This window comes from Rhagoletis zephyria, unplaced genomic scaffold (genome assembly GCF_001687245.7).
Source record: "Rhagoletis zephyria isolate East Lansing unplaced genomic scaffold, Rhagoletis_zephyria_1.1 Rzeph_scaffold_09885, whole genome shotgun sequence".
Classification (NCBI taxonomy): Eukaryota; Metazoa; Arthropoda; class Insecta; order Diptera; family Tephritidae; genus Rhagoletis; species Rhagoletis zephyria.
This window is the reverse complement of record NW_016166963.1, coordinates 9425-22666: the sequence shown is the minus strand read 5'-3', so window position 1 is coordinate 22666 and position 13242 is coordinate 9425.

Sequence of the window (13242 nt, the reverse complement as noted above, 5' to 3'; positions counted from 1 at the left end):
AATGTTAAGTTATTTTATGTTATGTTATGTTCTCTATTGTTATGTTATCATATGTTGTGTTATGTTAAGCTATGTTGCGCTATATTATGCTATGTTATGTTATTTTATATTATGTTATACTATGTTATGTTATGCTATGTTGTGCTATGTTATCTGATGCCAATTTATATTATGTTATGCTGTGTTATCTTATGCTAAGTTCAACTCTCCTCCACTCAACTCACCCTAACTAATGTTATTTCACCTCAAAACACCTTATCTCATCCCAACTCAGCTCAACCCCCCTAACTCATCTTAACTTATCTAAACTCACTTCCTTCAATTCACCTAATCTTAACTCAACTCATCCCAACTGTCCTTAATTTTAGTGGTTGAATTTCAAACGCTGGGCGAACAGTAGTAAATACATTAGGGTCATAGATAGCGTTACCGCTTTGGTAATTTTTAAGCAAAATTGGTCATTTTTTTCTTTATTAATCAAGTTTGGTAATTTGGTAATTTAGTTTTCAATTTGGTAACTTTTTCGATTCGGACTTACGTGTCAAATAGGTCAACAATATTGGTTCCGATTCCACATTAGTAACTGTACCGTTAGCGTTTCCTTTTATAGAAATACCTGGTAATCCTGAAAGTTTCGCAAGGTGAAAGTTGTTCCAGCATTCCTTGGTTACAAACTGCTTGAAAGTGGCTATTGCTAATCCGTGCTATCTACCGTGTCCTTTCCTGGAAGGTGTTGNCCTGAAAGTTTCGCAAGGTGAAAGTTGTTCCAGCATTCCTTGGTTACAAACTGCTTGAAAGTGGCTATTGCTAATCCGTGCTATCTACCGTGTCCTTTCCTGGAAGGTGTTGGGTTGTTGTTGTTGTTGTAGCAGCATACAAGCTCCCCAAAGAGTTTTTGGGGAGTGTTGCTGGAGTGACAGTCCTTGGCCAAATATAAATCTGGGTCGTTCCGGTTACGTAGACCCGACTGTCGTGGGAACGGGTTTTGGGTTGTCGTACCTTTCCCAGTCAGTTCGTGTATGTTCTCGTTCAAAAAGCTACGGGATTCAGCGGGGCACTTCACTCTGTCTATGTGTGAGTCGAAAGATTTCCTTCAAGTGTTGAATTTTTGATATATTTTCTTGTCACTTGTTTACATATAGTGGTCGAAAAAATTATAGCCGCACCATATTTGGACAAGTGTTAGCATATTATTTTTTTTTTTGTTATTTAATTTTGATTAGTTTTTTAAAAAATTTTATTTCTTTCTTTAACAGAACTCGTGTAAATTGAAAATTCAAACTTTGTTCAATATTTAAAAAAAATCAGCAAACTTTCTTAAAAATTTTACGTGAATGGCGCGCTGATTGCCTGAAAAGCTTGGTGACTTCGGAAATATTGTATAGTTCTGCACATAAAATAAGTTTGGTAATTTTTCGTTGAATCTGGTAACTTTTTCCGGTGATTTTGGTAAATAATAAAAAAAGATGTTGTGGCAACACTCGTCACAGCTAAAAAGCATGCAAACTATTTTGGTTTCAAGGAAAAAGAAGACTAAAAAATATGCTGTAATGTAGTAATACTTAACATGAGATGCTGTTGAAAGAAACTAAAAATCCTCCATAAGTGTTTCAAATAATGTGGTTATTTTCTAATATAAATATACTGAAAGCAACGAGCCTCTCTTTCGAGATTGGGTAGATAAACGCTTCGCTGATATGCGTTTATAATATACATATGTATGTATATAATAATATTTTTGGCGCTTACACTATTTGCTAAGGGCCGTTTGCACCATGTCTGGTTAATTCTAACTCCCAGTTATACACGTGATCGATAAAGTAGTCGATGTGCTTAACTAAAGGATGTACCTCCTGTTAGCGTTAACTAGACATGGTGCAACCGGCCCTAAATGTTTGGCTGAGCTTCTGAGGGACCTACAGTTTTACGACGTCTCCGAACCGCAAATGGAAAAAATTTATTATAAACTAACACTCTCTAAAACTCTTTTGAATGTCATCAGACTAAATTTGTATAGTCTATAAAAATTCTTACCCAAAAATTCTAAAAACCCAGATTAAAAAGTTGAAAATTTGGATGAAAACTTTTTGAATATTCTAAGTTCTAATAAAAATTTAAAGTTTAATTTATATGATTTTGGTTAAAGCATGAAACGTATTTTGAAAAAAAAAACAACTTTTTACTTTAAAAATATTTAACAATTAACTAAACTTTACAAAATAGTGTGTGTACATTAGAGTGGTCCAAAAATGCATGTGTAAAGTACGAATTTTTATGCTCTAGGATTGTATCCGAAAAAATATATGTACCCCAATTTTTATTTTAAATATTTAAATGTTTCCATGTATTTTATGTATGTATGCATATGGGGAAAAAACCACTTTCCGTAGAAATTATACAGAATTCTTGAAGATCAATATTTTTCGATCGGAGAACCTGTGTTTTCAATTTTACTTTTTTTTCTGACTACCCCAATGTACATATATTTTTGATTTTATTCTATTTAAGAACTAAATAATACTTTTACATTTATAATACTTTATACACCTTAGTGCGAGGCGCGCTGCTGTCAGTTTCAATTTTGTTTATAACTTTCACAACTCGTCAATCTGTTGCTGCCAAATTTCGTTCATTTTTCTTTGAATGCCTTGAAATGTAAAAATAGAATTTGATTGCAAGGGTTCCACGAAAGTGAAGTACGCATATATGTAAAAAAAAGTCTTTTGTTCTCTTATTATTCAAGGTATTTTACGCAAACTCAGGAATATCTAGCCAAAAAACGTTTGCTTTCGAAACGGATGTAATTTAAATAAACTACCAAATAGTCCATCAAGCAAAGCAGAGCATTATTGAGTGGGATATTTTAAACAGAGAAATCCCCTATATAAAATTAGTTGTTAAAATGGAAGTAAAAGAGAATTGATACATGCATAAAGATGAAGGAAAGTACATTTAAAGCAATCGCAAATGCAGGGAATTATTGCGAAATATTTTGTAATTTTTAATGCGTTTTTTAGTATTGTTTTTTTTCCTCTTACTTGGGTCCATCCCATTGCATTAATTAACTGATTGCAAATTTTCATTTGCAAAAGAATTGGGAATCACCGAAGAGACGTTCGTTCATACTATGTATGTATATATGTACAGCTATGTATATATACATTTGTTTACATTAGCGAATATTTAAAAGTTGTATTTATGTACATATATATGTATGTACATAAGAGTAAGATGTTTGTAGGTGTTCCTATGCAGGCGTNATTGCAAATTTTCATTTGCAAAAGAATTGGGAATCACCGAAGAGACGTTCACATTATGTATGTATATATGTACAGCTATGTATATATACATTTGTTTACATTAGCGAATATTTAAAAGTTGTATTTATGTACATATATATGTATGTACATAAGAGTAAGATGTTTGTAGGTGTTCCTATGCAGGCGTATTTTTGTACATTTCATAATGAAATGATTTGGTAGGTGCGGTTGTATGAAGATTTCTGTGAATAAGAAAAGTATATAAATGTTAAAATATCTATATACTTATTTCTAAAAGGTATTTTTCTGTTACCAAACGACGTCTCCTTTAATATCTTATCAAATTTAATGAATGATATCTAGTTTTGAAGGGAAGGAGCTGACATACATGCGAAAAATAGTCACGTTGTTCGAATTTAGTTATTTATTAAAAAGAAGGGGATTTTTAACAGATGAAAGCACTGTATTCAGTCAATAAAGCGCCAAATCTGCCATAATGCTTCATAAAATTTAATAATTGAGACGCCATTTTGAAGAAAAGCTGCACTGCTTGAGAGTGCTATAGATATTGACTAAAAATTTGCATTGAATTCAGCGAATGAAAGGCATTTAAATGCACCCTTAACCCGAAGTAATCATTTCGAAGAGGGTTGCCAGCTATCTTAAAATATTAATCTTTACATCTTTATACATATATATTTTTCAAAGTTATTTTCCTATTACCAAACGATATCTCCTTTAATATTTTATAAAAATTTTCATTTAAAAGTAAGAACTTCACGTAATTTGCACAACTTCTCCGTGACTCAGACCTCACTATTTGGGATGAGATTTCGATGGTTCCCAAAGAATAATAATTTTCCTTTTGGAGGCAAAATCGTTCTTTTTGGGGAGACTTTCATCAAGTGTTATTTGTCGTTAGACATTTAGATTGGTAGTAGGATGGCCATCGTTGAAAGTTTAGTTAACCGATCACCTTTATGGCGACATGTTAAAACTCATAAGTTGATTTCAAATATGCGGGCAAATGAAGATCATGTTTTTACTGAATGGTTACTCTAATCAGGTATTGGCGATTTAGAAGTTCACACGGAATACTCCAATAAAGCGATTAAATGCTTTTGTAATTATGACAGTATTATTACTTCCGTATTCAATGCCACGCAAATAAATGATAACAACCCTCTCCAGTTTCATTTAGCAGCGATTTTTTGCCCAAAAAATGATGATTGCACAAAAATGAATGAGCATGTTATTTCCAATTTGTTATTTATTTTCACTTTAATCTAAAATATTGGATGCGAATAAGTCGCACGGGTAAGCTAGTTTTTTCTTAAATCTAATTCATGTAATGTAATGTAACATATGTAGTATGTACACTAGGGTGGTCCCTAAAATCAAATGAACCCCCTTAATCTGTAATACTACGGTCAAAGATATCACATATAAATTTTGGTCCCAATTGGAGACGGTTAAGGCGTGTCGCAAAGTTCAGGTTCCTCTATCGATTCAAAAAATTAAAAATATATTTTTTCATTTAATACCCAAAATCGATACTACGAAAGGCGAAGATATCACATATAAATTGGTCACGATTGGAGTCGGTTAAGACGTATTCATAGGGTAATCTGAACTTTGACCCCTGTGCCTTAACAGACTCCAATCGGGGCCAAAACTTATACATATCTTCGACTATAGTACCATCGATGTGAGGTTGATGCTTGGGAAATGTAATGTAAAAATTTGCTTCCTACATTTAAGGACCACCCTAATGTGTGTACATTGCGGTGGTCCAAAAGAATTTAAGTCGGAATTTGAATGCTCTCCCCCCAGGATTTTTGCTTATCAAAAAAAATATACCCTTACTTTTTTTATTTTGAAATCAAAAAAAGTTTAGAGGTCGTTCAATACGCTCAATGTTGTCCATGTATTTTACTTATAAATATAACAAAATTATCCAATCATGCTATTTATACTATCTATGCACCATGCTAGACAGTATGCATCCGATCGTGAATACCCCTAATATTTTTCCATGATAAAAATATAGAAAGGTAGAACCGCTGAGAGACACTTTTAGCATTTTTGACGTTTACGCATCACTCATCGGGTCAATTTTTATCAAAATAATTTTTCATCATACAGGTACATAGCTCACATTTAAAATTTGTACGAAATCGGTTAATAAATATGATTTTTATAAATAGCTCTACTCCAGCTCCACCTAGCGAGTTTTCTAGTAGTATATCTAACCTCTGACAATTTGGCAAGTGGTTTCTGAGTTCAGTCGGTGTTCGGACAGCTATCATTTTATGCAAATAGGTATGAAGTAGAGCTGCAAAACTATCGAATATACCATCGATAGTATCGATAGTTTTATTGATAGTACCAGTGCTTTGAAATTTTGTGATCTTTACTTAAAAAAGTGACGCTGTGAATTGAACTAAGGAAAATATCTAGAATTTCACGCTTAAGATATAATATTTATACTTACATATGTGGAATTAAATTAAAAATGTAATTAGTATTTTCAACGAACTTTGTGAAAAATGTTATCTAACGATCACGTTTAATGTCAACCTCTTATATTTTAGTCGGTCAGTGTGCTATAAAAAAAGAGAAATTTTAAGTCATTCACGCAAAGACCTATTCAGCAATATTGGTTATATTTTCAATACTTTCAAAGGCACGCATCTGTAAAAGGTCTAATTTTTAAGAAATAAGAATAATTTAGTTATTGTTGAAAGTTCAAAATGAAAAAGAACTCGAAATATTACATTTTTGATAATTACGAGTGACAGATTTCAAATTGTTACAGTTTATTTGCAATGAGGAGCACATATTTTTCACAACGCCTAATGCATTTTCCAATATTACATTTACTATTTGCTATAATTTTTGAATGTCTCCGTTTTGCGCTGAAAAACTTATACTCAAAAAACTTACAAAAGGTAGCCAAAGTGACACGTCAAAATTGGTATTTTAATTACTTTGATTACTTATAAAAATTAAAATTACATTATTACAATAAACAAAAGTTAAATAAGTTACAAGAACGCGTCACATTTGTTTTCAAAATGACCCAATTAATTTAAAGGTGAGTGACACAAAAGCACACGGTTCCGGAGATTTGCCCATATCTTAATTACATGATTGCCTTAGTTTAAATTAAATTTAATATTTGAAATAGGTGGCAACTCTCCTACATGACATAAAGCCCGGCAGGAAAATGGCGTGGTAGAAAGCCCTCATAGCCGATACATTCTAAGATATATTATTTTCTGTCCAAGGAAAGTAATGTGTCGCGTGTCGCTTTATAAATGTATACATAGAAAACGAAAACTGAAGAAGAAAAGCGTCCGTGCTCCATGGTTTGAACTCGCGATCAACAAGTTGTTAATCGAACGCGCATCCATTCGGCTACAGCGCACAGTGGTTCAAAATTGGTATTTTGTAATCACAATTCACTGGAGCCTTCATTTTTCACTCAAATTGATAATTTTTTTTTAATGAAAGCTAATAGGATTCGTAGGAGGTCAATTGAGCCCGATTTTTGAATTTTTGTTTGTATGTATTATTTTTTTTTTAGTGCAAAGTGCAGAAAAAGTAGCAATTTTGAAGAAACTGGTTTCTTCTGATCCAGTTAATTAAAGTTATATAATAAAAATGTTTAGCAAAATTATAGTTTTTTTTTTTAATTTTAATGTTTTTATAAACATTTTGGGTATGTAGTTTTACAGATCATGGAATTTCAGTATAATAAAGTGCATAATATAACAAATGCTTTTATTTCCCATTTAGCATGCAGATGTGCTCGCAATGTTAGCAAAATTATTAAAAATCAAAGCGACCTCTCAGCCACTTGCAAATTGGACTTTATCATACTAAAATTAAGTGATCTATAAAACTGCATACCGAAAATTTTTCTAGAAATTAAATTTTTTTTAATTTCACCCGGACGAACAGACTAAAATCCGGTCAAAAACCGGACACCTGGCAACCCTAATTTTTAACAAGTGGCATCTATTTTCGAAAAAATAAAACCTTGTTGCACATCTACACGCCAAGCCCTTTAATTTCACACCTAATTTTTGAAAATCGAACGCAAAGATAAAATGATACGAGAAGCTAACTCAGACGTTCCCAAACTCTTTTTTTCTCTTAGATTTCTTTCAAATTTTTACTGGTTTCGGTGGACCCCTGCTGCTACATTTATACCATATTTTCAAAAGTCATCAAAGAGCTGAATAAAAAATCTAACGATGGAAATTTGCGTCGTTGCTGAGTTTCAGCCCTAAATTCGGAGTGGTAAAAATAATAAGAAAAATAAATGAAATAAAAAGAGCCGTGAGTACATACTAGGTACTCATGAAATTTGATTTATAAACATATGCGTACGGCAAAGCATAAAACTACGTTTACATATAAATATAATCTCAATCACAACTCGAGGAAAAGTTAAGTTTTTTCGCTGTGCCACCGTGGTCACTTTTTTCTGCTACACATATTAAACAATTTTAATATTTTTTAACTTAATATTTTATTACAAATACCTTTACAAACCTCTTGTCCTTGCTAGCGTCAATTTTTGTTTACTTTTCCATTTGACATTCCTCCTCTTCTTCGCAAGTACAATCAGGTGTATTTTTTCTTAGGCTTTGTATAAAAAATTACAAAAAAAAGAAAAACTGTATAGGGTTGGTCAAATGAATGGCCCAGGTCCCAGGTCCGATTCTATTCGATTTTTGGCTATAAGGGCTTATGTTGGACAGAAGAGGGAGTATAAGGGACTCAAAATGGAGAAAATTAGCCTATGGTTACAGAAGATATGGATTAAATTAACTGACGAAGACCTGCATGCCAAATTAACTTTTCTTTCAAAGTTTACACTGCTGGCAAATGTAAATAGGGATTAAAATGTAAAAACTAATTAATGCAGCTAAAGTAAAATCTGTGGAGAATTAACAATAAAATGCTTTTTTCGCAAAATCTATAAAGGACTCTTTTATTTCTCAAAAAAACCTGGGTAACAGTTATTCGTCCCCACGCTGTATATATGTAAGTATGTATGTATGCTATTTGTAAGAATATGGTGCACTCAATAAGACTCGAAGAACATCTCAAAATAAGAGCCCTAATGTAGTCATTTATGAGGCCGATAAGAGTCTGATGAAATGATTCATATATGAGGCCAAAAATTGTTTTAAAAGAGTCCAAAATGATCCGTATTTTAGTAATAAGAGTCCAATATGAATTTAAGCTCAAATAAGTGGATATTAGAAGGAAGGGAAACACCCTCATAACCGACTCATAAATGAGCGTAAAGGCTCCGAAATAGGACTCCGTAAAGACTTATTTATGACTCCAAATGTTTGCTGGGCAGTTATCAACGCACCCAGTTAAAATGTTTTCAGAATTTTTAAAATGTTGTCTTTTGTTAGACTACTAAACATATGCCTAAAACCATGCAAGCGATCTTAATTTACTATTAATAGAATCTGCGACTAAAAATTTACAAAATCATGAATGCCAATTTTCAAATTGTTCAACTATTTATCCCCAAAAATCTTCCAATATTCTCAATACTATATACCGTCCTATTCCATTTTCCGACCTTTTCAATGCTGTCAACGGAATTTCGTTATATTTTTTTAAATCCGAGTTATTAGCGATTTTTCTCAATAGCAGCACACACAAATACATAGTTTGTCTCTTTTTGTCTCCGTGCATGCGCACCGGATGGTTATGATGCAGACATGGTTAAATTGAAGTTCTCAATTTTTATGTTTATTATTTAAAATGGTAATCATTTATTTATGTAAACACAAAATCAATTTTATTTAAATTTTGATATATTAATATAAAATTTATTGAGGCGATGGATATTTTTGTACTTTTAAAATGAAGGTTTATCTCATTAAATATATTATATGTATACCGAAACAGTTTTTAATTTCTTCATTACGCAGATTATACGTTTATATATGAATTCAGGAGCAAAGTCGAAACTCTGAAATCAAGGTGAAATTAATGTATAATTTCGTCCGCTATGCATAAAGCGGGGCATAACCTAGAGCTCCTCTGAAATCCTTAAGAATATATTGAAATATTTGACTTTGATTACATATTTTCACCCTAACTACAAAAAATTCGGAGAAATAATGATTATGCCTCAGAAATAAATTCATATTGTTCTTCGAAAAAATTAAAAAAAAAACATTACATACATAGAGATTTTCAAAGCCACACTGCGCATGCGCAATATCTCAAATTTTGAATTCGGCGGAACGAAAACATTTCAGATTTATATTTTTACATCTCTTCTTGCGCCAAGATTAGGATAATAAAAAAAAAAACAAATCAGTTATCGAAAAAGCACTTCCGTCGTAAAAAACCTTAGCACCAATCAATGCTGCTTTTGAGAAAAATCGGTAATAACTCGGATCTAAAAAATATAACGAAAATCCGTTGATAGCATTGAAAAGATGTGGAAAAATAGAATAGGATGGTATATAGTCTTGAGAATATTAGACAATTTTCGGCGATAATTGGACAATTTGAAAATTGATATTCATGATTTTGTCAATTTTGAGTTGGAGATTATATTTACTATCAATTTGGATTGCTTGGTAAGATAAAAATATCAATATATATATGTATTTGAGTTCCTGGCTAAAAACTACCCCTATAAACTCGGTGATTTTTTTCCAAATAGGCCGAAATAGCTTCGAATTATACACATTTTGAGTTTTAGGACGACAATAGATTTATATCAAAAAATTTTGACATTCAAATACGGTTCGCTAATCCGATATTCAAAATATTGGGGAGAGCCTTTGAAAAAATGTCTGTGGACCTGTAGTGCAACTCATTTCTCTACTAATATCATGTAAAGATGAATAGAAAGTTTTTTGAACCGGTCTAATGTACATACAAACTAAAGTATGCATAAAAATAGGTACATAGCCGTATGCTTGCGCGGAGTTTGCATAATCGTAAGTATTAAGGTATCCACACACCTATGCTATTGTGTCGGTGCGAATCTGCTTCGACAAACCTTACAACAATGCCGACCATAGTTTTAAATGGCGAACCACACGCTTGTACGATTTTGCTCCAGCGGTATATTCGGGGAAACTCCATTATGGCCGTTCGTTGAAGGTGTGGTGGGCGATGGGGAGTGGGCGTGGCACCTCCAACTGACCTTTTTGGAGAGGGCATGAACCGCCATTGACAAAAATGCAACCCCGGACCACCTAGGCCCCCTATGGTTCCCTACGGGCCCCTTAGAAAAATGGCCAAAATCCGCAATTTTTACTTGCGTCCACAGTATTTTTGCGTAGAATTCATTTCTGTGTAGGCGGCCTTCGGCCGCGCTTAGGGATTATAACCCTTACTAAGTAGAATTCTCCTTTCTGTGTGACCTAACTGTGATGTAACCTTGGGAAAGGATGAGGTAACTAGAATTCCCTTTCTGTGTGGTAAACCTGGGGCTGCCGCCCCAGTGATGTCTATTTTGGTTACTGGGTGTTTTATAAAAATGTCTTGTATATAAAAATGTATTGTGCAAATCAATATTTAACATTTTTCAAGCGAATAAACGAAAATGAAAATTGTGATTTTTGGCAATTTTTCTAAGGGGTCCCTAGGGAACTATAGGGGACCTAGGTGGTCGGGGGTTGCATTTTTGTCAATGTCGGTTCATTCCCTCTCCAAAAAAGTGGGTTAGAGGCAGGGACGTGAACCGGTTTTGAACCGAACCGGTTTTGAACCGGAAGACCGCTTTTTTCTATTAATTAACTGAACTATTAACAAAACCGAAATTTTCCACAAATGTTTGATCCGAACCGAAAACCGAACCACTTTCTATAAAGGTTTAAAAGTTCGTTTCAACCAATTTTCAATAGATAAATGTGCCCACTTTTTTTCTTTTTGTTAAACGTGGTAATACCTACCATGTCTGTTTACCATGTGACAATATCACATGTAAAGGCAACCCATCTCATTTGACAGACACTTGACCCTTAACCTTAATCATATGAATCGCATTTCCTCTTACTCTGCATATGCCTAAATGTAAGCAACCATTTGCAATAGCAAGTAAACACAGGGTGCTTCTAATGAAATTAAAAATTTTCTGCTGTAACCCAAAAAACACCAAAATATATTTCTCCAACCTTGGAGAAATTCATAGTTCTCAAGTTGATATCCAACATCATTCTCCAACTCATCTCTAACCGACGCGCAGATACGTAAAAAGTGATAGAGAAACGAATTTTTAGTTATCAAGTGAAAACGAAAGCTATATAAAGAGGAAAATTACCAACAAAAAAGAAATAGTCTTCAAAGTATCCTCAAATAATCTGGAAAGAAAATAAAACGCGAAGTGAATCAAGTGGCAAAATTACTGTCGGACTGTATACTGAAGTGAACTATTGTAATACGATATTGATTAACTACATAATACAAAAGGAGTAATAAAATGAAAAATTAATATTTAAATTCATCTAAGTATGTCGTTTCAATCAAAAAGGTATAAGGTATTTTACAATTTACCAATTGGAGAGTTACATTGGAGTTCAAGTTGAGAAACAGTCCGTTTTTCATGCAAAGAAAGATGCCCTTTTTGTTGAGAACGCTATGATCCTCCAATTGAAGTACTGTTGAGAAACCTAACTCAAACCTAAATGTTTATTGGGAATGCACATGCTGGCCAGTGTTGCCGTTTTAGCCCTTTGGTGGTTAGATTTAGCTGCCACATACTTTTTTTGGCCACCTAAATTTAAAATTGCCCCTAGCCCTTTCGAGAATTTATTTATACTATGTAAGAGAATAGTTTTTAAACTAAGAAAGATATATATATACATATATGTATTGTATGTGCCTTACGTTTTTATACATACATACTGTAAAAGTGTTAGGGCTGTTAACTTATCTATTAACGATTTAACTAAGTTTAAAATAGATAAGTGTACGGCCCTTAATATGCTTAATTTGTTAAATTGCCCATCAAGTCGATTGACCGTATATGCTGCTGGTGCGACTTCAAAAACTATTTGAAAATTTTATGATTGTACCAGCATGCTGGTGCCGTGAGTGGTGAAATTAGCTCAATTTTCTAAGTAAAAGGTATTTTGGCGGAAATTTCTTGCACTATATGAGTCAAAGCCGTGTTTGTGGAAGATTAAGTTCTCGGTATTGCAGTCGTGAAGTAAAAAAAAAAAAAAACAATGTTTAACAAAATGGTAGAAAAATTATGAAATTTCGGCTCTAATCATTTCGATCTTTCCTCGACCTCATTTGTAAAGAAATAAATATTGTACCAGCATGCTGGTAAGTTGTATGCTTCGAGCCTGTTGGTACAATCACTTGATGGAGCCGAGCAAGCTGGTGTCGTATTATGAGGTGGGTTTTGTCAAAGGCTGAGGTGAACTCAGCCGATCCAGAGTCCGGCGAAGGTCCCACTAACCCCCACCAAATAAAACACACTATTTTAGTGTATTTACTTCGAACACACACAAACACACGGCGCTACGACTAGAGTGCTAGCAACCTTATGTCCAAAGAAAGGGAGAGCGAGAGAGAGGTGACGTTCGTTCAGGAGCGGCGAAGCAACGGTGAGATCGCTAGCGGCACGGCGGGTGACTCTCGGCAACAGCGGAGCAACGGTTGAGCAGCGGCGGCGGCACAGCGGGTGACTCTCGGCAACAGCGGAGCAACGGTTGAGCAGCGGCGGCGGCACAGCGGGTGATTCTCGGCAACAGCGGAGCAACGGTTGAGCAGCGGCGGCGGCACAGCGGGTGACTCTCCACCACAACACACCACTAGGCGCCAACCGATTGGTCGAGCCGTGCTTGGATTAACCAGCCGGAGACGATTTAGTGCGTCCGAAGGCACACCACTAGACGCCAACCGGCTGGTCAAGCAATGTTTGGGTTGACTAGTCAGAGACGATTTAGTGCGTCCGAGGACACACCACTAG